Source organism: Bufo bufo, chromosome 3, assembly GCF_905171765.1.
Source record: "Bufo bufo chromosome 3, aBufBuf1.1, whole genome shotgun sequence".
Taxonomy (NCBI): Eukaryota; Metazoa; Chordata; class Amphibia; order Anura; family Bufonidae; genus Bufo; species Bufo bufo.
In genome coordinates, this window is record NC_053391.1 from 136,330,938 (window position 1) to 136,356,108 (window position 25,171).

Here is a 25,171-nt window from a genome sequence, read left to right on the forward strand (position 1 = left end):
TTTTCAGAAATTTACAAAAACTAAATTTTTAGGGACCAGTTCAGGTCTGAAATCACTTTGCGAGGCTTACATAATAGAAACCACCCAAAAATGACCCCCTCTAAGAAACTACACCCCTCAAGGTATTCAAAACTGATTTTACATACGTCGTTAACCCTTTAGGTGTTGCACAAGAGTTATTGGCAAATGGGGATGAAATTTGAGAATTTCATTTTTTTGTCTAATTTTCCATTTTTAACCCATTTTTTCCACTAACAAAGCAAGGGTTAACAGCCAAACAAGACTGTATCTTTATTGCCCTGACTTTGCCGTTTACAGAAACACCCAATATGTGGCCGTAAACTACTGTACGGCCACACAGCGGGGCGTAGAGTGAAAGGTGCGCTGTTTGGTTTTTGGAAGGCTGATTTTTATGGACTGGTTTATTTACACCATGTCCCATTTGAAGCCCCCTATGCACCCCTAGAGTAGAAACTCCCTAAAAGTGACCCCATCTAAGAAACTACACCCCTCAAGGTATTCAAAACTGATTTTACATACGTCGTTAACCCTTTAGGTGTTGCACAAGAGTTATTGGCAAATGGGGATGAAATTTGAGAATTTCATTTTTTTGTCTAATTTTCCATTTTAACCCATTTTTTCCACTAACAAAGCAAGGGTTAACAGCCAAACAAGACTGTATCTTTATTGCCCTGACTCTGCCGTTTACAGAAACACCCAATATGTGGCCGTAAACTACTGTACGGCCACACAGCGGGGCGTAGAGTGAAAGGTGCGCTGTTTGGTTTTGGAGGGCTGATTTTTATGGACTGGTTTATTTACACCATGTCCCATTTGAAGCCCCCTGATGCACCCCTAGAGTAGAAACTCCCTAAAAGTGACCCCATCTAAGAAACTACACCCCTCAAGGTATTCAAAACTGATTTTACATACGTCGTTAACCCTTTAGGTGTTGCACAAGAGTTATTGGCAAATGGGGATGAAATTTGAGAATTTCATTTTTTTGTCTAATTTTCCATTTTAACCCATTTTTTCCACTAACAAAGCAAGGGTTAACAGCCAAACAAGACTGTATCTTTATTGCCCTGACTCTGCCGTTTACAGAAACACCCAATATGTGGCCGTAAATTACTGTACGGCCACACAGCGGGGCGTAGAGGGAAAGGTGCGCCGTTTGGTTTTTGGAGGGCTGATTTTTATGGACTGGTTTATTTACACCATGTCCCATTTGAAGCCCCCTGATGCACCCCTAGAGTAGAAACTCCCTAAAAGTGACCCCATCTAAGAAACTACACCCCTCAAGGTATTCAAAACTGATTTTACATACGTCGTTAACCCTTTAGGTGTTGCACAAGAGTTATTGGCAAATGGGGATGAAATTTGAGAATTTCATTTTTTTGTCTAATTTTCCATTTTAACCCATTTTTTCCACTAACAAAGCAAGGGTTAACAGCCAAACAAGACTGTATCTTTATTGCCCTGACTCTGCCGTTTACAGAAACACCCAATATGTGGCCGTAAATTACTGTACGGCCACACAGCGGGGCGTAGAGGGAAAGGTGCGCCGTTTGGTTTTTGGAGGGCTGATTTTTATGGACTGGTTTATTTACACCATGTCCCATTTGAAGCCCCCTGATGCACCCCTAGAGTAGAAACTCCCTAAAAGTGACCCCATCTAAGAAACTACACCCCTCAAGGTATTCAAAACTGATTTTACATACGTCGTTAACCCTTTAGGTGTTGCACAAGAGTTATTGGCAAATGGGGATGAAATTTGAGAATTTCATTTTTTTGTCTAATTTTCCATTTTAACCCATTTTTTCCACTAACAAAGCAAGGGTTAACAGCCAAACAAGACTGTATCTTTATTGCCCTGACTCTGCCGTTTACAGAAACACCCAATATGTGGCCGTAAACTACTGTACGGCCACACAGCGGGGCGTAGAGGGAAAGGTGCGCCGTTTGGTTTTTGGAGGGCTGATTTTTATGGACTGGTTTATTTACACCATGTCCCATTTGAAGCCCCCTGATGCACCCCTAGAGTAGAAACTCCCTAAAAGTGACCCCATCTAAGAAACTACACCCCTCAAGGTATTCAAAACTGATTTTACATACGTCGTTAACCCTTTAGGTGTTGCACAAGAGTTATTGGCAAATGGGGATGAAATTTGAGAATTTCATTTTTTTGTCTAATTTTCCATTTTAACCCATTTTTTCCACTAACAAAGCAAGGGTTAACAGCCAAACAAGACTGTATCTTTATTGCCCTGACTCTGCCGTTTACAGAAACACCCAATATGTGGCCGTACAGTAGTTTACGGCCACACAGCGGGGCGTAGAGGGAAAGGTGCGCCGTTTGGTTTTTGGAGGGCTGATTTTTATGGACTGGTTTATTTACACCATGTCCCATTTGAAGCCCCCTGATGCACCCCTAGAGTAGAAACTCCCTAAAAGTGACCCCATCTAAGAAACTACACCCCTCAAGGTATTCAAAACTGATTTTACATACGTCGTTAACCCTTTAGGTGTTGCACAAGAGTTATTGGCAAATGGGGATGAAATTTGAAAATTTCATTTTTTTGCCTTATTTTCCATTTTAACCCATTTTTTCCACTAACAAAGCAAGGGTTAACAGCCAAACAAGACTGTATCTTTATTGCCCTGACTCTGCCGTTTACAGAAACACCCAATATGTGGCCGTAAACTAATGTACGGCCACACAGCGGGGCGTAGAGTGAAAGGTGCGCCGTTTGGTTTTTGGAGGGCTGATTTTTATGGACCGGTTTATTTACACCGTGTCCTGTTTCAACCCCTCTGATGCACCCCTGAAGTAGAAACTCCCTAAAAGTGACCCCATTTTGGAAACTACGGGATAAGGTGGCATTTTTTTGGGGACTATTTTTAGGGTAAATATGATTTTTGGTTGCTCTATATTACATTTTTGTGAGGCAAGGTTACCAAAAATTTAAATTCTGAAATTTCATCTCCATTTGCCATTAACTGTTGAGGAACACCTAAAGGGTTAATAAAGTTTGTATAATCAGTTTTGAATACCTTGAGGGGTGTAGTTTCTTAGATGGGGTCAGTTTTGGGGAGTTTTTACTCTAGAGTGCATCAGGGGGGCTTCAAAAGGGACATGGTGTCAATAAAAAAAGGCCATCAAAATCGGCCTTCCAGAAACCATGTCAGTCCTTTCCTTTTGCGGCCTCCCTTTTACTGATACAGCAGTTTACGACCACAAATGTGTTTTTTCTGTAAACTGCAGTATCAGGGTAATAAATATTTAAGTTTTGTTTGGTTGTTAACCCTTGTTTTGTTACCGGAAAAAACGGATTGAAATGGAAAAGTGCCAAAAATAGCGGTTTTGGCACCGTTTTTTTTTTTTTTTTAACCGTGTTAATCTGGGGGGTTAGGTAATGGGATATTTTTATAGAGGAGATTCTTACGGACGCGGCAATACCTAATAAGTCTACTTTTTTTTTACAATTATTTAGGTTTTTGACTATATTATCTTTTTTGATACAAATCTTTTTTTGGGTATCTCTAAAGTCTAAGGGTCATTTTTAAAAAAATTTTTTTATCCAATTATCTCATGTGGGGGCTCATTTTTTGCGGGATGAGCGGACGGTTTTATTGGCACTATTTTGGGGGCTATATGACTTTTTTTTCGCTTGCTATTAAACTTTTTGTTATGTAAGGTGACAAAAAAATTCTTTTTTTGCACCTATTTAGTTTTTATTTTTTGACCATGTTAATCTGGGGGGTTGGGTAATGGGGTATTTTTATAGAGGAGATTCTTACGGACGCGGCAATACCTAATAAGTCTACTTTTTTTACAATTCTTTAGGTTTTAGACTATATTATCTTTTTTGATACAAATTATTTTTTGGGTATCTCTAAAGTCTAAGGGTCATTTTTTAAAAAAAATTTTATCCAATTATCTCATGTGGGGGCTCATTTTTTGCGGGATGAGCGGACGGTTTTATTGGCACTATTTTGGGGGCTATATGACTTTTTTATCGCTTGCTATTAAACTTTTTATTATGTAAGGTGACAAAAAAAAACTTTTTTTGCACCTTTTTTTTTTTTTTTCTTGACCGTGTTAATCTGGGGGGGTTGGTCATGGGGTAGTTTTATAGAGGAGATTATTACCGACGCGGCGATACCTAATATGTCTACTTTTAATAAATTTTTTTTTTTTTTTTGGGTGTCTCAGGTCTGAGAACCATTTTTTTTTATCCGATGTCAGTGCTAAATTGGGATATAAATTTAGTACTCCATGGAAGTGTGATACTCCCTGAAGCAACCGTCAATGCAGAGGCCCGGATGATCGGGGCACGTGTCGCACTGAGTAGTCGTGTCCTTCCGTATCCCCCTCCTGCGACACACTCTGCACTTTTTTTGGGTTCGTCCCTTCTTTCCAGTATGGGGGACCACACCTGGAAAGTGTTGGCCAGGGACGATCCTGGCACCTACAGTTCCCGAGGTACTCCGGCCTGCTCTTTCCCGGTCCGAAAAGATCAGGGCCTTGAGGACTGCCTCATAGAACTGGAGGAATGTCCCTGTGCTGCCAGCGCTTCGGGATAGTACAAAAGAGTTGTACATGGCAACCTGCACCAAGTAGACCGCAACTTTTTTGTACCATGCCCGGGTTTTGCGCATGGCATTATATGGCTTGAGGACTTGATCAGAGAGATCAACTCCTCCCATATACCGATTGTAGGCGACGATACAATCGGGCTTGAGGACCGTTGCCGCGGTACCTCGCACAGGGACAGGGGTGATGCCGTTACCATGAATTGTGGACAGCATAAGGACATCCTTCTTGTCCTTATACCTGACCAGCAACAGGTTTCCAGTGGTAAGGGCACGGGTCTCACCCCTGGGGATAGGTACCTGGAGGGGGTGGGCAGGGAGGCCGCGTTGATTTTTCCGCACGGTCCCACAAGCGGACGTGGATCTGGCGGCAAGGGACTGGAACAAGGGGATACTGGTATAAAAGTTATCCACGTAAAGGTGGTAACCCTTATCCAGCAGTGGGTACATAAGGTCCCACACAAGTTTCCCGGTAACACCCAGAGTGGGGGGACATTCTGGGGGTTGAATCCGGGAATCTCGCCCCTCGTACACACGAAATTTGTAAGTGTACCCTGAGGTACTCTCACAAATTTTGTATAGCTTTACGCCATACCTCGCCCGCTTGGAGGGCACATACTGGCGGAAAATGAGTCTCCCCTTGAACGCAATGAGAGACTCATCAACCGCGACCTCCCTTCCAGGTACATAGGCCTCCATGAATTTGGCCCCAAAGTGATCGATGACCGGCCGTATCTTATACAGACGGTCATGGGCAGGATCACCTCGGGGGGGACATGCTGCATTATCGGAATAATGCAGACATTTCCGGATGGCCTCAAACCGGGAGCGTGTCATGGCTGTACTGTAAAGTGGGGCCTGGTATAGGACGTCCCCACTCCAGTACAGCCTGACACTGGGTTTTTTGACCAGGCCCATATGCAGCACGAGGCCCCAAAATGTCCTCATTTCGGCTGCACTGACCGGCGTCCAGCCACCGGGCCTGGCCAAAAAGGAGCCCGGGTGTTGAGCGACGAACTGTTGGGCGTACAGATTCGTCTGCTCCACCATCAGATTTACCAGTGGGTCACTGAAAAAATGACAAAAAAAGTCATATTCAGTGTAGCCCACTGTGGAAATCTAGATTCCTGATTGGCCTACAAAATCAGGAATCACAGGCTCGTATCGCTCTGGGCTACACCAGACAAGTTCACCGGCAGGGGGCTCCGGTGGATTTAACTGGTGGGCCGGGAAACCAGTACGAGCCCCAGAGCTGCTCGTACTAGTGTGGGCCACAGGGTCCCTAACATGGCGGTCCCCTTGCTCCGCCTGGCGGCGTCTCCGCCGCCTTGGGGGCTCATCATCATCGCTAGATGATGAGGAGGATGCGGATGACAACAGGAATGTGGGGTCATCCTCATCCTCACTGGGACTCTCGGAGTCGGAGGCAAGCTGGGCGTATGCCTCCTCGGCCGAGAACGTCCGGCGGGCCATAGGGGAGTGTGTGTCTGCGTGTATATGTGCGTGTGTGTAACTCTTTATTTTGTGTGCGTGTGTGTGGGGGCACGGGTGTTCACGAACTCACCCTAAAACTAACAGAAAAAAAATAAAATCAACTAACTAAAAAAAATGCAAAAAATGTGGGGAAAAAAAATCAAAACCGCTGATCAACCGTCCGAAGTTGATCAGCGGTGTGGTGTGCGATGCGCTAACAGTGGCCGGACACTAAGTGCCGGCCACAATCAGCGTACACAAAAAAAATAAAAATGCACCCCACTGGGGTGGGGGGGGGGGGGGGCGGGGGGAAGGGGGGGCAAGTGGCAGCACCCCTAGGGGGTCTAGGGTCACACAGCTGTGCTGTGGACCCCAGACACCCTAACTTAGGGTGATGCAATAAAAGTTAGAGAAGTTCAAAAACTAACTTTCCCTTTTTTTTTCCCTGCCTAAACCAAACTTTCCCTATGCTGTCCCTATGTACCTGATGGGGGGTGCTGGGGCACAGATCGGGTCCTGGGGGCACAGATCGGGTCCTGGGGGTGCTGGCAGACACACGTGCAGGCAGCTCCTCTCTCCTCCGGCTCCGGAACACAAAAGGAGGAAGAGAGGAGCGCCTGCCTCTTTTGAATTTGCCGCCGGACCGCCCACAGACCAATCAGGAAGCGATCCTGAGTGGTGATGTCACCATCACCACTCAGGATCGCTGGATGGTGATTGGTGGGGTGAAATCACACCACCATCACCATCCTGTTCCGGGTTATCGGGTCTTCAGAGACCCGAACAACCCGGAAACGCAGAAAACCGCAGGTCTGAATTGACCTGCGGTTTTCTGCGATCGCATACATGGGGGGGTCACCGGACCCCCCAGCGCATTTGCCCCAAGTGCCTGCTCAATGATTTGAGCAGGCACGGGGTTCCGATCACCGCCCGCCGCGCGGCCGTGATCGAAAATACACAGGGCGTACATGTACGCCCTGTGTCCTTAAGTACCAGGGCACAAGGGCGTACCTGTACGCCCTATGTCCTTAAGAGGTTAAATACTAGCTGGTCCACAAACAATCTTTCAGTAAAGCAACGTCCCCGGAAAGATTGATTGCCCATTGACACTGAACAAGTACGGCAAGGCTGAACCACTGTAACGGTCAATATTGACAAAAATGTGGCAGAAGAATCACTCATCAGGTGATCATTCATTCAGCCATCAGCCTTCTTTACTATACAGGTCCTTCTAAAAAAATTATCATGTTGTGATAAAGTTCATTATTTTCTGTAATGTACTGATAAACATTAGACTTTCATATATTTTAGATTCATTACACACAACTGAAGTAGTTCAAGCCTTTTCTTGTTTTAATATTGATGATTTTGGCATACAGCTCATGAAAACCCAAAATTCCCATCTCGAAAAATTAGCATATCATGAAAAGGTTCTCTAAACGAGCTATTAACCTAATCATCTGAATCAACTAATTAACTCTAAACACCTGCAAAAGATTCCTGAGGCTTTTAAAAACTCCCAGTCTGGTTCATTACTCAAAACCGCAATCATGGGTAAGACTGCCGACCTGACTGCTGTCCAGAAGGCCATCATTGACACCCTCAAGCAAGAGGGTAAGACACAGAAAGAAATTTCTGAACGAATAGGCTGTTCCCAGAGTGCTGTATCAAGGCACCTCAGTGGGAAGTCTGTGGGAAGGAAAAAGTGTGGCAGAAAACGCTGCACAACGAGAAGAGGTGACCGGACCCTGAGGAACATTGTGGAGAAGGACCAATTCTAGACCTTGGGGGACCTGCGGAAGCAGTGGACTGAGTCTGGAGTAGAAACATCCAGAGCCACCGTGTACAGGCGTGTGCAGGAAATGGGCTACAGGTGCCGCATTCCCCAGGTCAAGCCACTTTTGAACCAGAAACAGCGGCAGAAGCGCCTGACCTGGGCTACAGAGAAGCAGCACTGGACTGTTGCTCAGTGGTCCAAAGTACTTTTTTCGGATGAAAACAAATTTTGCATGTCATTCGGAAATCAAGGTGCCAGAGTCTGGAGGAAGACTGGGGAGAGGGAAATGCCAAAATGCCTGAAGTCCAGTGTCAAGTACCCACAGTCAGTGATGGTCTGGGGTGCCATGTCAGCTGCTGGTGTTGGTCCACCGTGTTTTATCAAGGGCAGGGTCAATGCAGCTAGCTATCAGGAGATTTTGGAGCACTTCATGCTTCCATCTGCTGAAAAGCTTTATGGAGATGAAGATTTCATTTTTCAGCACGACCTGGCACCTGCTCACAGTGCCAAAACTACTGGTAAATGGTTTACTGACCATGGTATTACTGTGCTCAATTGGCCTGCCAACTCTCCTGACCTGAACCCCATAGAGAATCTGTGGGATATTGGGAAGAGAAAGTGGAGAGACGCAAGACCCAACACTCTGGATGAGCTTAAGGCCGCTATCGAAGCATCCTGGGCCTCCATAACACCTCAGCAGTGCCACAGGCTGATTGCCTCATGCCACGCCGCATTGAAGCAGTCATTTCTGCAAAAGGATTCCCGACCAAGTATTGACTTTTTTTGTATTAAAAACACTTTTCTTTTATTGGTCGGATGAAATATGCTAATTTTTTAAGATAGGAATTTTGGGTTTTCATGAGCTGTATGCCAAAATCATCAATATTAAAACAAGAAAAGGCTTGAACTACTTCAGTTGTGTGTAATGAATCTAAAATATATGAAAGTCTAATGTTTATCAGTACATTACAGAAAATAATGAACTTTATCACAATATGCAAATTTTTTGAGAAGGACCTGTATTGTGTATGGCCAACTAAAAGGTGTTGCAACCGGCTTAACCATCTAGCACATGTGACCACTGAGGCCTGATTGGCGGCAGTGGTCACGGGACCTCACTACTACTGATCCGATAGGGACCTGAAACAGCCAGGACAGGAGATGCAGAGCTGCAACACCTTGACTGTGAACAGGAGAGCGATGGGGTTTTATAAAAAAAAAAATAATTATGGGGTGCAGACATTTCAGCCACTAATTAAGTCTTCTGCTAGAGCAGACAGCACCTTTTAAACAAATCAGGTAGGTGTATTCAGCTTGTATAGCACTACGATCTAAAAAACCCTTATAACTTTGCTATAAAGATGGGTAAGTAGAGGCCAAATGTGGCCGCACTCAATGCAACAATGCTGTTTTCTCCAATAAGTCGACGCTCTGACCGAGTGCCGAGCAACTAAACTCTGTTTAATTCTCACTGGCAGAATCGCTCCATAGGATATCATACATACCATACTATATTCTAAAACAGACCACAAAGGTTGATGGCTACAAAGACCATCCTTCTGCAGCCCACAAGGCACAGTGATTCTAGATACAGATAGTTGTACAAGAAAGATGACTTTTCTGTCTCAACATTCAGAAAGGTCTCCTGTTCTAAGAAGAGTCTCTTTCCTGTGCTGCATCTCCTCCGTAAGACCTGCACTCAGGGTACTTTCACACTAGCGGCAGGATGGATCCGACAGGCTGTTTACCCTGTCGGATCTGTAAAACTACGACATGTCCGACTTTTTAGTCCGACGGCCTCTTGCCGTGCTGCGCCGGAGCTCCACCCCTGTCCCTATTATAGTTAATGGGGACGGAGCGGCGGTCCGGAGGCACGGCGAAATAGCGGCAGGACGGATCCGACAGGGTGAACAGCCTGTCGGATCCGTCCTGCCGCTAGTGTGAAAGTAGCCTTAGAAGAGAGAAACTCTCAGCAGTATTATCTTTCCTACTGATACAGTTCAGACGCCCCTAGCACCCAGCTCTCGCTAGTTCTTGAGACTTCACCCAGCTTCACACATTCATGACTTGCAAGGCTTTCTCTTTGGCCTGACACTTCAGGGCCACCCACTGAACCTTGAATAGCAGGAACATCCCCTTTTTGTCACTTTAGCACCACCCTGTGAAACATGCCTGGCAATCTTACCACACGTGCTCTCCAATGCTGTGGCAGACATGGCATGGCAAATGGGGTCAGCCTTTCTCCAGCTGCCAGAACTGAACAAAGAATACACAAACATATTATTAAATGGCAGAGGCGCTACAATGTATAATGGTAAACTACTTTACAATGAATGGCACTTTAATAATAAATAATTATAATAATTACAATAAAGTGGCATAACGTGTACATTATGTAACTGGAAGAAGTACCACTCCTCTCTGTACAGATGTTACACACAGTAGTTTTGGTTATAATAACAATAGACAATGATGAATAGTCCCATACCCATCTCCTACTAATTTCAACATTTCTGCCCATTATGATTTCAACTTAAAAGGAAAGTGTCATCAGTAAATTACCTATTGTTTAAACCACATTTTTATGTTTAACATATTTTTAAAGAATTTTTGATGATGTTATTTTTAATTTTCCATGTCAATATCTATATTTAACCTCTTCAGGACACAGGGCGTACAGGTACACCCTGATGTCCTGGTACTTAAGGACACAGGGCGTACCTGTACGCCCTGTGCATTTCTGATCACCGCCACGCAGTGGGCGGTGATCGGAAGCCGGTGCCTGCTCAAATCATTGAGCAGGCACCTCGGCTAAATGCGCGGGGGGGGTCCCGTGACCCCCCCATGTCGGCGATCGCCGCAAACCGCAGGTCAATTCAGACCTGCGGTTTGCGGCTTTTACCTATTGCGGTGGCGGCGGGCGGCGGTGCCATCGGGTCCCCATGCGGCTGTAGGGGGGACCCGATGGCATGGAAGGCAGCGCGATGCCTAAGGAAGGCATCGGCACTGCCTTCCGGTGACGAGCCTGTGAGATCCAGCCCCCTGGATCTCACAGGCCGGAAACTGTATGAGTAATACACACAGTATTACTCATACAGTCAATGCATTCCAATACAGAAGTATTGGAATGCATTGTAAAGGATCAGACCCCCAAAAGTCCAAAAGTGGGACAAAAAATAAAGTGAAAAAAAAATTGAAAAAATAAAGTTTTCCCCCCAAAAATTAAAAGTTTCAAGTAAAAATTAAAAAAACGTAATTTTCCCCAAATAAAGTTTAAAAAAATTGGTAAAAAATAGGGGGGAGGGGGAAAATTGACATATTAGGTATCGCCGCCTCCATATCGACCGGCTCTATAAACATATTACATGACCTAACCCCTCAGATGAACACCCTAAAAAATAATAACTGTGCTAAATAAACCATTTTTTGTCACCTTACATCACAAAAAGTACAACAGCAAGCGATCAAAAAGGCGTTTGGCCACCAAAATAGTACCAATCTAACCATAACCTCATCCCGCAAAAAATGAGCCTCTACCTGAGACAATCGCCGAAAAAATAAAAAAAAACTATGGCTCAGAATATGGAGACACTAAAACATGATATTTTTTTTTTGTTTCAAAAATGATATTATTGTGTAAAACTTACATAAATAAAAAAAAGCATACATATTAGGTATCGCCGCGTCCGTATCGACCGGCTATATAAAAATATCACATGACCTAACCCCTCAGATAAACACTGTAAAAAATAAAAACTGTGCTAAATAAACCATTTTCTATCACCTTACATCACAAAAAGTGTAATAGAAAGCGATCAAAAAGTCATATGCACCCCAAAATAGTGCCAATCAAACCGTCATCTCATCCCGCAGAAATCATACCCTACCCAAGATAATCGCCCAAAAACTGAAAAAACTATGGATCTCAGACTATGGAAACACTAAAACATTTTTTTTTTTTGTTTAAAAAATGAAATCATTGTGTAAAACTTACATAAATAAAAAAAAGTATACATATTAGGTATCGCCGCGTCCATTATAAGTTACTCTATAAAAATATCACATGACCTAACCCCTCAGGTGAACACCGTAAAAAAGTAAAAATAAAAATGGTGTAAAAAAAGCCATTTTTTGTCATCTTACATCACAAAAAGTGTAATAGCAAGCGATCAAAAAGTCATATGCACCCCAATATAGTGCCAATCAAACCGTCATCTCATCCCGCAAAAAATGAGACCCTATCTAAGATAATCACCTAAAAACTGAAAAAACTATGGCTCTCAGACTATGGAGACACTAAAACATGATTTTATTGGTTTCAAAAATAAAATCATTGTGTAAAACTTACATAAATAAAAAAATTGTATACATATTAGGTATCGCCGCGTCCGTGACAACCTGCCCTATGAAAATACCACATGATCTAACCTGTCAGATTAATGTTGTAAATAACAAAAAAAAACAACGGTGCCAAAACAGCTATTTCTTGTTACCTTGCCTCACAAAAAGTATAATATAGAGCAACCAAAAATCATATGTACAACAAAACTTCCACCCTATCCCGTAGTTTCTAAAATGGGGTCACTTTTTTCGGAGTTTCTACTCTAGGGGTGCATCAGGGGGCTTCAAATGGGACATGGTGTCAAAAAACCAGTCCAGCAAAATCTGCCTTCCAAAAACCGTATGGCATTCCTTTCCTTCTGCGCCCTGCCATGTGCCCGTACAGCAGTTTACGACCACATATGGGGTGTTTCTGTAAACTACTGAATCAGGACCATAAATATTGAGTTATGTTTGGCTGTTAACCCTTGCTTTGTAACTGGAAAAAAAATATTAAAATGGAAAATCTGCCAAAAAAGTGACATTTTGAAATTGTATCTCTATTTTCCATTAATTCTTGTGGAACACCTAAAGGGTTAACAATGTTTGTAAAATCAGTTTTGAATACCTTGAGGGGTGTAGTTTCTTAGATGGGGTCACTTTTATGGAGTTTCTACTCTAGGGGTGCATCAGGGGGGCTTCAAATGGGACATGGTGTAAAAAAAAACTGTCTAGCAAAATCTGCCTTCCAAAAACCGTATGGCATTCCTTTCCTTCTGCGCCCTGCCGTGTGCCTGTACAGCGGTTTACGACCACATATAGGGTGTTTCTGTAAACTACAGAATCAGGGCCATAAATATAGAGTTTTGTTTGGCTGTTAACCGTTGCTTTGTAACTGGAAAAAAAATATTAAAATGGAAAATCTGCCAAAAAAGTGAAATTTTGAAATTGTATCTCTATTTTCCATTAATTCTTGTGGAACACCTAAAGGGTTAATGACGTTTGTAAAATCAGTTTTGAATACCTTGAGGGGTGTAGTTTCTTAGATGGGGTCACTTTTATGGAGTTTCTACTCTAGGGGTGCATCAGGGGGGCTTCAAATGGGACATGGTGTCAAAAAAAACTGTATAGCAAAATCTGCCTTCCAAAAACCGTATGGCATTCTTTTTCTTCTGCGCAAAGTGACTTCAAACCTGAACTGTTCCTTAAAAAGTTGGTTTTTGAAAATTTCAGAGAAATTTCAAGATTTACTTCTAAACTTCTAAGCCTTGTAACGTCCCCCAAAAATAAAATGTCATTCCCAAATGATCCTAACATGAAGTAGACATATGGGGAATGTAAAGTAAGAACTATTTTTGTAGGCATTGCTATGTATTATAGAAGTAGAGAAATTGAAACTTGGAAATGCGAAAATTTTTCAAAATTTTTGGCAAATTTGGTATTTTTTTTATAAATAAAAATGTTTTGTTTTTTTTTACTCCATTTTACCAGTATCATGAAGTACAATATGTGACGAAAAAACAATCTCAGAATGGCCTGGATAAGTCAAAGCGTTTTAAAGTTATCACAACTTAAAGTGACACTGGTCAGATTTGCAAAAAATGGCCTGGTCTTTAAGGTAAAATAAGGCTGTGTCCTTAAAGGGACACTGACAGGCCAAATCAGCATATTTAGTTATATATATGACATTACAGGTCTTATACAGTCTATTAAAAGCATCTAAGTATCCCCCCTGTCCACCTTATAAATACCGAAAAATAAAGTTTTATAACCTGCCTGTCTCGTCACCAATCTGCCCAAGGGGCGGCGTTTCATCTCAAAATGCGCCCAGCCAGCCGCTCCCAACTGTCGTTCTGAAGCCCCGCCCAGCTCATCAATATTCACTTCGCTGGGCGGCGGCTACAACTCTCAACAGTCACGATCCTGCGCATGGGCAATTAAATCCCCCTGGCATCGTTCATGTCTAATCTTCTGCGCCTGCGCCCCGCCGTGGTTACATCGCGCCTGCGTACACACCCAGCCTGCGTCTTCGAGGCCGCTGCAGCCTCTGCCATATGCGCATGCGCCAGGCACTGTTCAGGGCAGCGCTTCAGAGCGTTATAAATGTATAACAGAAACTAATGGGGGGAACATTATTTACCTTTTTATTATGAAAAATTGGTCCACCAGAAATTGACACTAGACGTACTCGATCCTCAAACTCTTCCTCCGCCTCTCTTTGTCTGCACTGTGTACACACAGACAATGAGGGCGGAGTGAAGATTTGGAGGTCGGACGCACTATCATTAACCCCTTTTGAGATGTGAGTGAGCAGTGCTCTGAAACGCTGCTCTTAACAGTGCCTGGCGCATGCGCATGAGGCAGAGGCTGCAGCGGCCTCGAAGACGCAGGCTGGGTGTGTACGCAGGCGCGATGTAACCACGGCGGAGCGCAGGCGCAGAAGATTAGTGTTACGTTGAGCGCTCCGGGTCCCCTGCTGGCCTCGGAGCGCTCACAGCGTATGCCCCCAGGCAGCACTCCAGCGTCTCGGCGTGTGCGTCCTCACTCTCTAGGGCGCGCGCGCGCCGGGACTCTTAGATTCAAAGGACCTGTGCACCAGTGATTGGTGCCTGGTCCAAAGGGGTTATTAAGGGTTAAGGTTGTGAGAGGCAGTGCTGACTTAATTAGGCTGCACCTGTGCACTGCCCATTTATACCTTCTCCTCCCACAGCTTTCTGCCGGATCTTTGTGCCTTGTGCCTCAGAGAAAGTGTTCCCTACGATGTTAGTTTGCCTTACCTGTTGCCGTACCCGTTGCTACCGTCCACTCGCCTTTGAACCTTTGCCACCTGCCCTGACCGCTGCTACGTCAGACTACGCTCTTACCTTCTCCCTGTGTCTCCTTACCAGACAAATATGACGGAGATCCTAAGCAGTGCCGTGGGTTCTTGTCGCAGTGCTCTCTCCACCTCGAGCTTCTGTCCGACCAGTTTCCTTCTGAGCGAGCCAAGGTAGCCTTTATACTCAGTTTACTGTCCGGGAAGGCCCTGGCCTGGGCTACACCACTATGGGACTGCGCAGATCCTGCCACCGCTTCCGACCAGAGCTTCTGCCTAGAGTTCCGGAATGTTTTTGATGAGCCTGCCCGGGTTACCTCCGCAGAGACTGCCTTACTAAATTTGACCCAAGGAGGTTCTTCCGTGGGTGACTATGCCATTCAGTTCCGCACCCTGGCCTCTGAGCTGAACTGGAACAATGAAGCCCTTTGCGCCACCTTCAAGAAAGGACTTAACAGTGAAGTAAGGACGTTCTGGCTGCACGTGAGCTTCCTTCCACTCTTAGTGACCTCATCTTGCTGGCCACTAGGATAGACAAACGTTTCGCCGAAAGACAAGAGGAACTCCTCCTTGAAAAGGAAAAAGCTCGTCCTAGACGCTTTCCTCATCTGGCTCCCGTTTTTCCGCATCCACCTCAACCCGCTACTGGGTTTTCCGCAGTGGAAGCCATGCAGGTGGATCGGTCACGCTTGACTCCGCAAGAACGAAGCCGCCGCAGAAACGAGAACCTGTGTCTGTACTGTGCCAGTACCGAGCACTTCCTTAGAGATTGTCCTCTCCGTCCACCGCGTTCGGGAAACGCTTGCACCTAGTAAGCGTGGGAGAGGCATTGCTAGGTGTGGATTCTTCCTCTCCACGTCTCATCATACCCGTGCAGTTGATCATCTCTTCCAAGTCCTCTTTCTCCGCAGCCGCCTTCTTGGATTCCGGTTGAGCTGGCAACTTCATTCAGGCCTCCTTGGTTGACAAGTACCGTATTCCAGTAATCCATCTACCCAAGCCGTTTTTCATCTCTACTGTTAACGGTGAGAGACTCTCAGCCACCGTGCAGTTCCGTACCCAGCCTCTGCAGATGGACATCTGAATATTTCATACCGAGACTTTAGAGTTCTTTGTCCTTCCCTTCTGTTCCTCCGAACTCCTCCTGGGTCTGCCGTGGCTTCAACGTCATAGCCCTCTCCTGAATTGGTCCACCGGTGAGATCCTGCGTTGGGGCGCCTCCTGTTTGGACCGCTGTCTCAAGCCTGCTCTGGTCAAACAGAACCCGCAAGTTTCTCCGCCTTCTGGGCTGCCCAAGACATACCATTCCTTCACGGATGTCTTCTGCAAGAAACAAGCTGAGGTTCTTCCTCCTCACCGATCCTATGATTGCCCGATCGACCTGATACTCGGTTCTACTCCACCTCGGGGCAGAATTTATCCTCTCTCACCTCCTGAGACTCTTGCCATGTCCGACTATATACGTGAGAACCTACAGAGAGGATTCATAAGAAAATCTTCTTCTCCTGCTGGGGCCGGTTTTTTCTTCGTGACTAAAAAAGATGGCTCCCTCTGCCCCTGCATTGACTACAGAGGTCTTAATAAAATTACCATCAAGAACCGTTACCCTCTGCCTCTAATCTCTGAGCTATTTGATCGTCTCCGAGGGGCTAAGATCTTCACTAAATTGGACCTTCGAGGGGCCTATATTCTGATCCGTATCCGTGAGGGAGACGAATGGAAGACCGCCTTTAACACAAGGGACGGCCATTTCGAGTATTTGGTGATGCCCTTCGACCTCTGCAACGCACCTGCTGTCTTCCAGGAATTCGTCAATGATATTTTCAGGGACTTACTTTACACCTGTGTGGTCGTATACCTGGATGATATCCTCATCTTTTCCTCCAATTTGGATCCACACCGGGTCCATGTGCAACAAGTTCTTACTCGTCTTAGGAGAAATCGCCTGTACGCTAAACTTGAAAAATGTCTTTTTGAACGGACCTCCCTGCCTTTCCTGGGATACATTATCTCAGCCCAAGGACTTCAAATGGACCCAGCCAAACTCTCGGCGGTTCTGGATTGGCCACGTCCCTCTGGTCTCCGAGCCATACAAAGATTTCTGGGCTTTGCGAATTACTTCAGGCAATTCATCCCTCACTATTCCACTCTGGTAGCTCCTATCGTGGCCCTCACTAGAAAAGGAGCTAACCCCAAATCCTGGCCTTCCCAAGCCGAGGAAGCCTTCCAGTCCCTGAAATCCGCCTTTGCCTCTGCACCCGTTCTCTCTAGATCAGATTCCACCAAGCCCTTCTCTCTTGAAGTGGATGCCTCCTCGGTGGGAGCCAGAGCTGTCCTCACCCAGAAGTCTTCCTGGGGCAAGACTTCAACTTGTGGCTTCTTTTCTAAAACATTCTCTTCCGCAGAGAGAAATTACTCCATTGGGGACAGGGAACTGCTGGCTATTAAATTGGCACTGGAGGAATGGAGACATTTACTCGGGGGCGCCACACATCCTGTGTACATCTTCACGGACCACAAGAACCTGGCTTATCTCCATTCTGCTCAGAGATTAAATCCCCGTCAGGCTCGTTGGTCTCTGTTCTTCGCCCGCTTTAACTTTGAGATCCATTTCCGTCCGGCTTGTAAGAACATTAGGGCAGATGCTCTGTCTCGTTCCTCTGATGTGGTGGGCGACGAGTTAACACCTCGATATATTATCCCTCCAGAACGCCTTATTACAGTCACTCCCGTGGACCTGCGCCTTCTTCCTCCTGGCAAATCCTACGTACCTCCACGTCAGCGGCTGCGAATTCTCAAGTGGGGCCAAGCCTCCCCTTTTGCCGGTCATCCAGGGGTGCTAAAGTCTCTCCAACTAATCTCCCAAAGGTACTGGTGGTCTTCTCTGGAGAAAGATGTCTCGGACTTCGTCCAGGCCTGTACGATTTGCGCCCGGGATAAATTGCCTCGCCAGAAACCAGCGGGTCTCCTCTTGCCTCTACCTGTTCCTGAAGTTCCCTGGTCTCACATCGCCATGGACTTTATTACAGATCTTCCCTCCTCCCATGGCAAGTCCATTATTTGGGTCGTGGTGGATCGCTTCTCCAAGATGGCTCACTTTGTACCCCTGCCCGGTCTACCCTCTGCACCCATGTTGGCCAAACAATTTTTCCAACACATCTTCCGTCTCCATGGCCTTCCCAAACATATTGTCTCGGATCGTGGGGTACAATTCGTCTCCAAATTCTGGAGGGCTCTATGTGCTCAGCTCGGGATCAAATTGGACTTTTCTTCTTCGTACCATCCTCAGTCTAACGGCCAAGTAAAACGGGTGAACCAGATTTTGGGTGACTATCTGCGTCACTTTGTATCCTCACGCCATGACGACTGGGCTGATCTACTTCCCTGGGCGGAGTTCTCCTACAACTACAAACAATCCTCTGCCTCTAACAAGTCTCCTTTCCTTGTAGTTTTTGGCCGTCATCCTCTTCCACCTCTGCCGCAGTCTCCCACTCCTTCTTCTGTACCTGCCGTTGACAGTCTTGTACAGGATTTTTCCTCCATCTGGCGAGAAACCCACGCTGCTCTCCTCAGGGCTTCCGCCCGTATGAAGGTTCAAGTTGACAAGAGACGCAGATCTCCACCAGAATTTCGTCCGGGTGACAAGGTGTGGCTCTCCTCTAGGTACATCCGATTTAGGGTCCCAAGTTACAAGTTGGGCCCTCGTTTCTTGGGACCCTATAAAATCAAGAGTCGTATCAATCAAGTTTCTTATCAGCTCCATCTTCCTCCCTCCGAATCCATAACTCCTTCCATGTCTCCCTTCTTAAACCTGCTGTCTTTAACCGTTTTTCTCCCAAGCTTGTTTCTCCCACCCCTGTCGCCGGTACCTCCGATATATTCTCTGTCAAGGAGATCTTGGCGACCAAGATCTCCCGAGGGAAAAGATTTTTTTTGGTCGACTGGGAGGGCTGCGGTCCTGAGGAGAGGTCATGGGAGACGGAGGAGAACATCCTGAACCGCAGTCTCATCCGCAAGTTCTTCGGTACCAAAAAGGGAGGGAGACCAAAGGGGGGGGTACTGTTACGCTGAGCGCTCCGGGTCCCCTGCTGGCCTCGGAGCGCTCACAGCGTATGCCCCCAGGCAGCACTCCAGCGTCTCGGCGTGTGCGTCCTCGCTCTCTAGGGCGCGCGCGCGCCGGGATTCTTGGATTCAAAGGACCTGTGCACCAGTGATTGGTGCCTGGTCCAAAGGGGTTAAGGGTTAAGGTTGTGAGAGGCAGTGCTGACTTAATTAGGCTGCACCTGTGCACTGCCCATTTATACCTTCTCCTCCCACAGCTTTCTGCCGGATCTTTGTGCCTTGTGCCTCAGAGAAAGTGTTCCCTACGATTTTAGTTTGCCTTACCTGTTGCCGTACCCGTTGCTACCGTCCACTCGCCTTTGAACCTTTGCCGCCTGCCCTGACCGCTGCTATGTCTGACTACGCTCTTACCTTCTCCCTGTGCACCACGCCTTATGAGCTGCCAGAGAGGTCGAGTTGTTACTAGGGGACACGACCTGGTAGTTACCGCCGCGGCAAATCCATCCCGCCTTGCGGCGGGCTCTGGTGAAGACCAGTAACTGCTTAGAACCAGTCCTCTAGTACTACCCGCGCCATCGCCTCTCTGGTCCAGAGGATTCACTACCTGTCCTGCCGGTTCGTGACAATTAGACATGAACGATGCCAGGAGGATTCAATTGCCCATGCGCAGGATCGTGACTGTGGAGAGTTGTAGCCGCCGCCCAGCTAAGTGAATATTGATGAGCTGGGCGGGGCTTCAGAACGGCAGTTGGGAGCGGCTGGCTGGGCGCATTTTGAGATGAAACGCCGTGCCTTGGGCAGATTGGTGACGAGACAGGCAGGTTATAAAACTTTATTTTTCGGTATTTATAAGGTGGACAGGGGGGATACTTAGATGCTTTTAATAGACTGTATAAGACCTGTAATGTCATATATATATAACTAAATATGCTGATTTGGCCTGTCAGTGTCCCTTTAAGGAGTTAAACTAAAACCATAGAATCCTGCAGTTTTCGCACTGGCCACAAATTTTAATAATTGGCTCCACTTCTTGGTCTGTAAAGATCACGTAACTGAAGTTACCTGCTTATGTGTCATTCTAATCCTGCCTGTAATGATATCACCTCTGTGTATAGATAAGACAGGGTCCACCATTCACAACAGGTGATTGTCAAAGCTTATCTATCGCTTCTTTGTACAATGACCACTGCACAGGTCACAGAGCATGCCTAGAAAACTCTACCATAGAAATCAGTGAGGTCCTCTCCTGACCATTGTGTCTATGGACCACGGGGCTGTCGTAAAGCAATTTTCTTAATGCTTTCTAAATGCTGTTAAGAACAGCTCAGTCAAGATGGCCGCCCCCATAATGATGTTCAGAAAAAAAATGATGTGTTGCTCTCTGGTTTTAAATGGCAGATAAAATTTGATTTACGTAGCATTTGCTAACAATTCGTTACAAAGTCCACTAGAGGGCAAGGTAATGTAATGTATCAGCCAGAAATCAGTTCAGCTCACTTCACTAGATAACCAGTTCTACCCTTGTTTTGCAAAATTATCAGATGAAGATGGAGTGTAAAATCCCCTTTACATGGGTTGACTGTGCAAACAATTATTGGGAGCAAACTGTTTCCGATAACTGCCCAATGATCAGCAGAGGTGAGTGCTGCATTTACAACTCCTCATTCCGGTGATCTCTTGTCCTCATACATATTCATGATTTCTGGGCAGCAAATTGCTGTTTATACAGAATGATCCACTGCCCAAAACTGTGATTTTGGTGTCTGTATCAATGGTGCTTTCATCCACAGCATCTTGACAACGGGCAATTATTGAGAATGACTGTTATAGGAACCCCCTTCCTGATAACTGCCCCATTGCTCGGTCCATGTAAAGGGGCCTCTGTTAAAACAATGCTTGTACTAGAAGATTCAGTGTGTTTCACATAGGCAAGAATGATTACTAGTGCGCCAACCAATCTAGAAAGAGTGGTGCAAGGAACATATTAAATGGTGTATCCCACAAAAAGTATTGCTATGCAATGAACAGGGCATTTCAAATGAAGTATTATTGCAATATACGTACATGCATTAGAACTATATATTTTTTTATGTATATTACAGTTTCCTCTCTGGTTGTGTCCCCTGCTGTTTCCCCTGTGGCCAAAATCCATGTTGGAATACTGCCCTGCCGCTCAGTTTCTGAAGGGAGGAGATGATGCTCTGCTTCAGTATGTCACAGTACATGTTTGCATTCATGGTTACCCCATTGAACTGTAGCTCCCCACAGCCGGCAGCACTCATGCAACTCCAAACCATGACACTCCCACCACCATGCTTGACTGTAGGCAAGACACACATGACACCATCTGAACCAAATAAGTTTATCTTGGTTTCATCAGACCACAGGACATGGTTCCAGTAATCCATATCCTTAGACTGCTTGTGTTCAGCAAACTGTTTGCCGGCTTTCTTGTGCATCATCTTTAGAAGAGGCTTCCTTCTGGGACGACCAATTTGATGCAGTGTGCGGCGTATGGTCTGAGCGCTGACCGGCTGACCCCCACCCCTATAACCTCTGCATCTATTTTGAAAAGACAACCTCTGGTTATGACGCTGAGCACGTGCACTCGACTTCTTTGGTCGACCATGGTGAGGCCTGCTCTGAGTGGAACCTGTCTTGTTAAACCGCTGTATGGTTGGCCACCATGCTGCAGCTCAATTTCAGGGTGTTGGCAATCTTCTTATAGCCTAGGCCATATTTATGTGGAGCAACAATTCTTTTTTTCAGATCCTCACAGAATTCTTTGCCATGAGGAGTCATGTTAAACTTCCAGTGACCAGTATGAGAGAATGTGAGAGCGATAACACCAAATGTAACAGACCAGCTCCCCATTCACACCTGATACCTTGTAACACTAACGAGTCACATGATACTGCGGAGGAAAAATGGCTTATTACGCATTTCCACTTAGGGGTGCACTCACTTTTGTTACCAGAGGTTTAGACATTAATGGCTGTGTTGAGTTATTTTGAGGCTACACCAAATCTACACTGTTATACAAGCTGTACACTGACTACTGTACATTGTCTCAAAGCGTCAGATCTTCAGTGTTCTCCTATGAAAAGATATAATAAAATATTTACCAAAATATGAGGATTGTACTCTCTCTTTTGTGAGATACTGTAGTTTTGTGGGGAAAAAATTTGCAATTTAGACATGTATAAATTACTGGTTTTACTGAATCTTTTCCCAAAAGCTATATATCAATCTGCTCAGCTCCTCCTGCTCTCAACATGCTGCAGTCATATTGCATTGCATTTATTGGTGACAGGTCCTCTTAAAGAAGTTTGCTTTATGTCCTATGACACAGTATTTAGGATTTCACATTTCTTTGAAGTTTATTACACAACTACTTATGGATTCTGCTCTTACCTAGTTTTTTCCCTTGTATAATGATGGTCATAGACTATTACTGAGCTACACTAATTCTTTGCTTCACTGTTCAGGTGATTTCTAGGATTAGGCCTCATGCACACTACTGTATTTTTGGTCTGCATCCGATGCGCATTTTTTGTAGTTTGGACGAGGACCTACGGTATTCATTTATATGGGACACAAAGATTGCAGACAGCACACGGACATCATCCATGTGTCCATCCCACAAATTATAGAACAAGTCCTATTCTTGTCTATTTTGCAGACAAGAATAGGCATTTTTTACTATTGGGACGGCAAAAAATGTGGCATGCACATGGCTGGTATCCGTATATTGCAGATCTGTGGTTTGCAGACCACAAAATACATAAGGTCTTGTGCATGAGGCCTTACTCTGCAACAGCAATGAGTAATATAGCATCATGGTAAACTTAAAACACATATTGGAAATTTGGAAAAGTGACATACTGTCTGAAAAAATGGCTCCAATAAAAATCCTTATATACTTATATTGCAGAGAGGGAAAGTGAGTTCTTACCGTGACGTAACATTAAGGGAAGGAAAGCCTTGTATGACACATACCAGGTTTATGGCAATAAAAGACCTCTTTCACTAGAAATCTTGCTTCATGTTTATTTGCTAATTTAGTCTTTTTTTTTTTTTAAATGAATGAACTGTATTTTCAACAGAATATTTGTGCTCCTAACAGATTCCAAAATTTTGGTTCTTAAAAATATGGTCAATAAAAAACTATCCATACAATTTATAAAATGGATATACTATAAAAACACAAATGTAAGCTGAACCCTCTAGGTTTTTACGCTCCATTGTAAGGTGTTCCTATTTTAGGCCAAAAGGATCTGAACCTGTAGAAATACCTTTCCTAAATGAATGTCCAGGATTTAGCTGAGCGGGGGTTTTGAAGGTTACTGTGCAGCCATTAAGGCCTCCTGGACACGTTGCGGATTACATGCAGTTTTTCTGTGCAGATTCCTGTGCGGGGGAAAACGCAGCGTATTATAGTACCAGCGAAGTGTGTGAGATTACACTAATCTCATGTACACTTTGTAGTTTTTTTCTGTGCGGAAATTGACCTGCCGCTTGGATTTCAAATTAAATAGCATGTCAATTATGATTGCGGTTTTCTTCCCTGTACCGATAGCTGTTTACAGGAAGTGGAAAAAGCAAAGATATAAATGTATAAATTACAAGTTTTACTGAATCTTTTCCCACAAATCAATATATCAATCTTAGTCTACAACATGCTGCTTTCAGATTTTATTGCATTTTGTGGTGACCGGTCCTCTTAAGAAGTGGTAATATCCAGGACTTTGGGTCCTTTTTGAGTAGGAAAACAGCATAGTTGATTAATAAAATACATTACAAAAATCATTTGTGGGCTATTTAGAACAGTTTGAAAGAAAGTTATAAAAAGGTTAGTTACTCTTTAAGGTTCAACTTCATACATTTTGTAGTGGGCCAACATTTGTCTAATGCAGGGATGCACAACCTTTTCCAGCCTAAGGGCCACATTGTCGGCTTGAACCAATCCCAAGGGCGGCAATAAAACTTAAAGTTATATTACCTCCTGAGACATTTATGGCATATGGAAAGTATATGCTATAAATAGGTGCTGGTTACAAGTCCAGTACTCCCATTTATCAGGAGAATGGGGTCCACCTTTCCATTCTCTGGAGCTCAAAAAAGGAAGACATCATTCATGCAATCCTCTCCATTGTAGTTTATCTGCATAAAGATAACTGCATGATTGGCTACCTCTCCTACTCCTTTCTGGAAAACCATACAGGAGTAGAAGGCCGCTATTCTGCAGCTATAAGGGGATCTTAGAAAAGGCCACACAGCACACCATTAGTAGATAAATGTTCTTGTTCTCATGCTACACGCCACTCCTCTTATGGAAAATATCGCAAATTTGGCAACAAGGAAAGTAGAGGCACTCATAGGGTAGTATGTATGGTAGAGAAAAGGAAATTTAGGATGATTAGGCTCACCTTAAGTGGTTGTGCAACCGTAGGCACAACCCTAGTGTACACAGGTGTTGGTAAGAGGTCGGTGCTGCCAGTGTCGTCTGATCCTCACTAGAACGGGTTGACAGCCCCTGGGAGGTGGGTAATGAAATTGGAGAGGGTGGGGCCTACGTGGAGATCCACCCTCCGTGAAGACACTTTGTCGGCGCGACTGAACAACCAGACGAAATAAGGATGTGAACTTCAGTTTATTCAAGGATGACAACGCGTTTCGTAGCATACAAGGCTCCTTTTTCAAGTCTTAGATGACGGTGGCCAGACGTGGGGGATGCCAAAACGCTTCCCGTGATGCTGGGCTTGGAAAATATGTGAGCAGCCACATATTTTTACTGCAGAACCCCTTTAATATCAATTTCCAGCCAGTAACTAAAGTTTTGGTTGGAGACTAGATATCCAGAATGTCACCACCAAGTTCCCATTACTAAAGCCCCCCATTTTTTAAGGAGGAGGAGATAGTCCCCGAATGTAAACCAGCCATTCCAGCATTTATGGGTGGTGCTGCATGTGTGGAACCTCAATCCTACTTCAGGCAGCCCTGTCCGTGCATAAAGAAAATCACCGAAGTCATCTAAACGGATAGGGGGTTCAATCTCCAACCAAATCTAGTTGAATATTTGCTTGAATTGAATTATGTTTTCAAATGTTAGAGGTTACACCATGCAG

At 44.9% G+C, this 25,171-nt stretch overlaps 1 protein-coding gene across 1 annotated transcript in view; it reads left to right on the plus strand.

The window, feature by feature from the left end:
• Positions 1 to 25,171, plus strand: part of LOC120994812 (4-hydroxyphenylpyruvate dioxygenase) — a 150,452-nt gene that overhangs the window by 78,158 nt on the left and 47,123 nt on the right. The gene's annotated exons all lie outside the window — the stretch shown is intronic.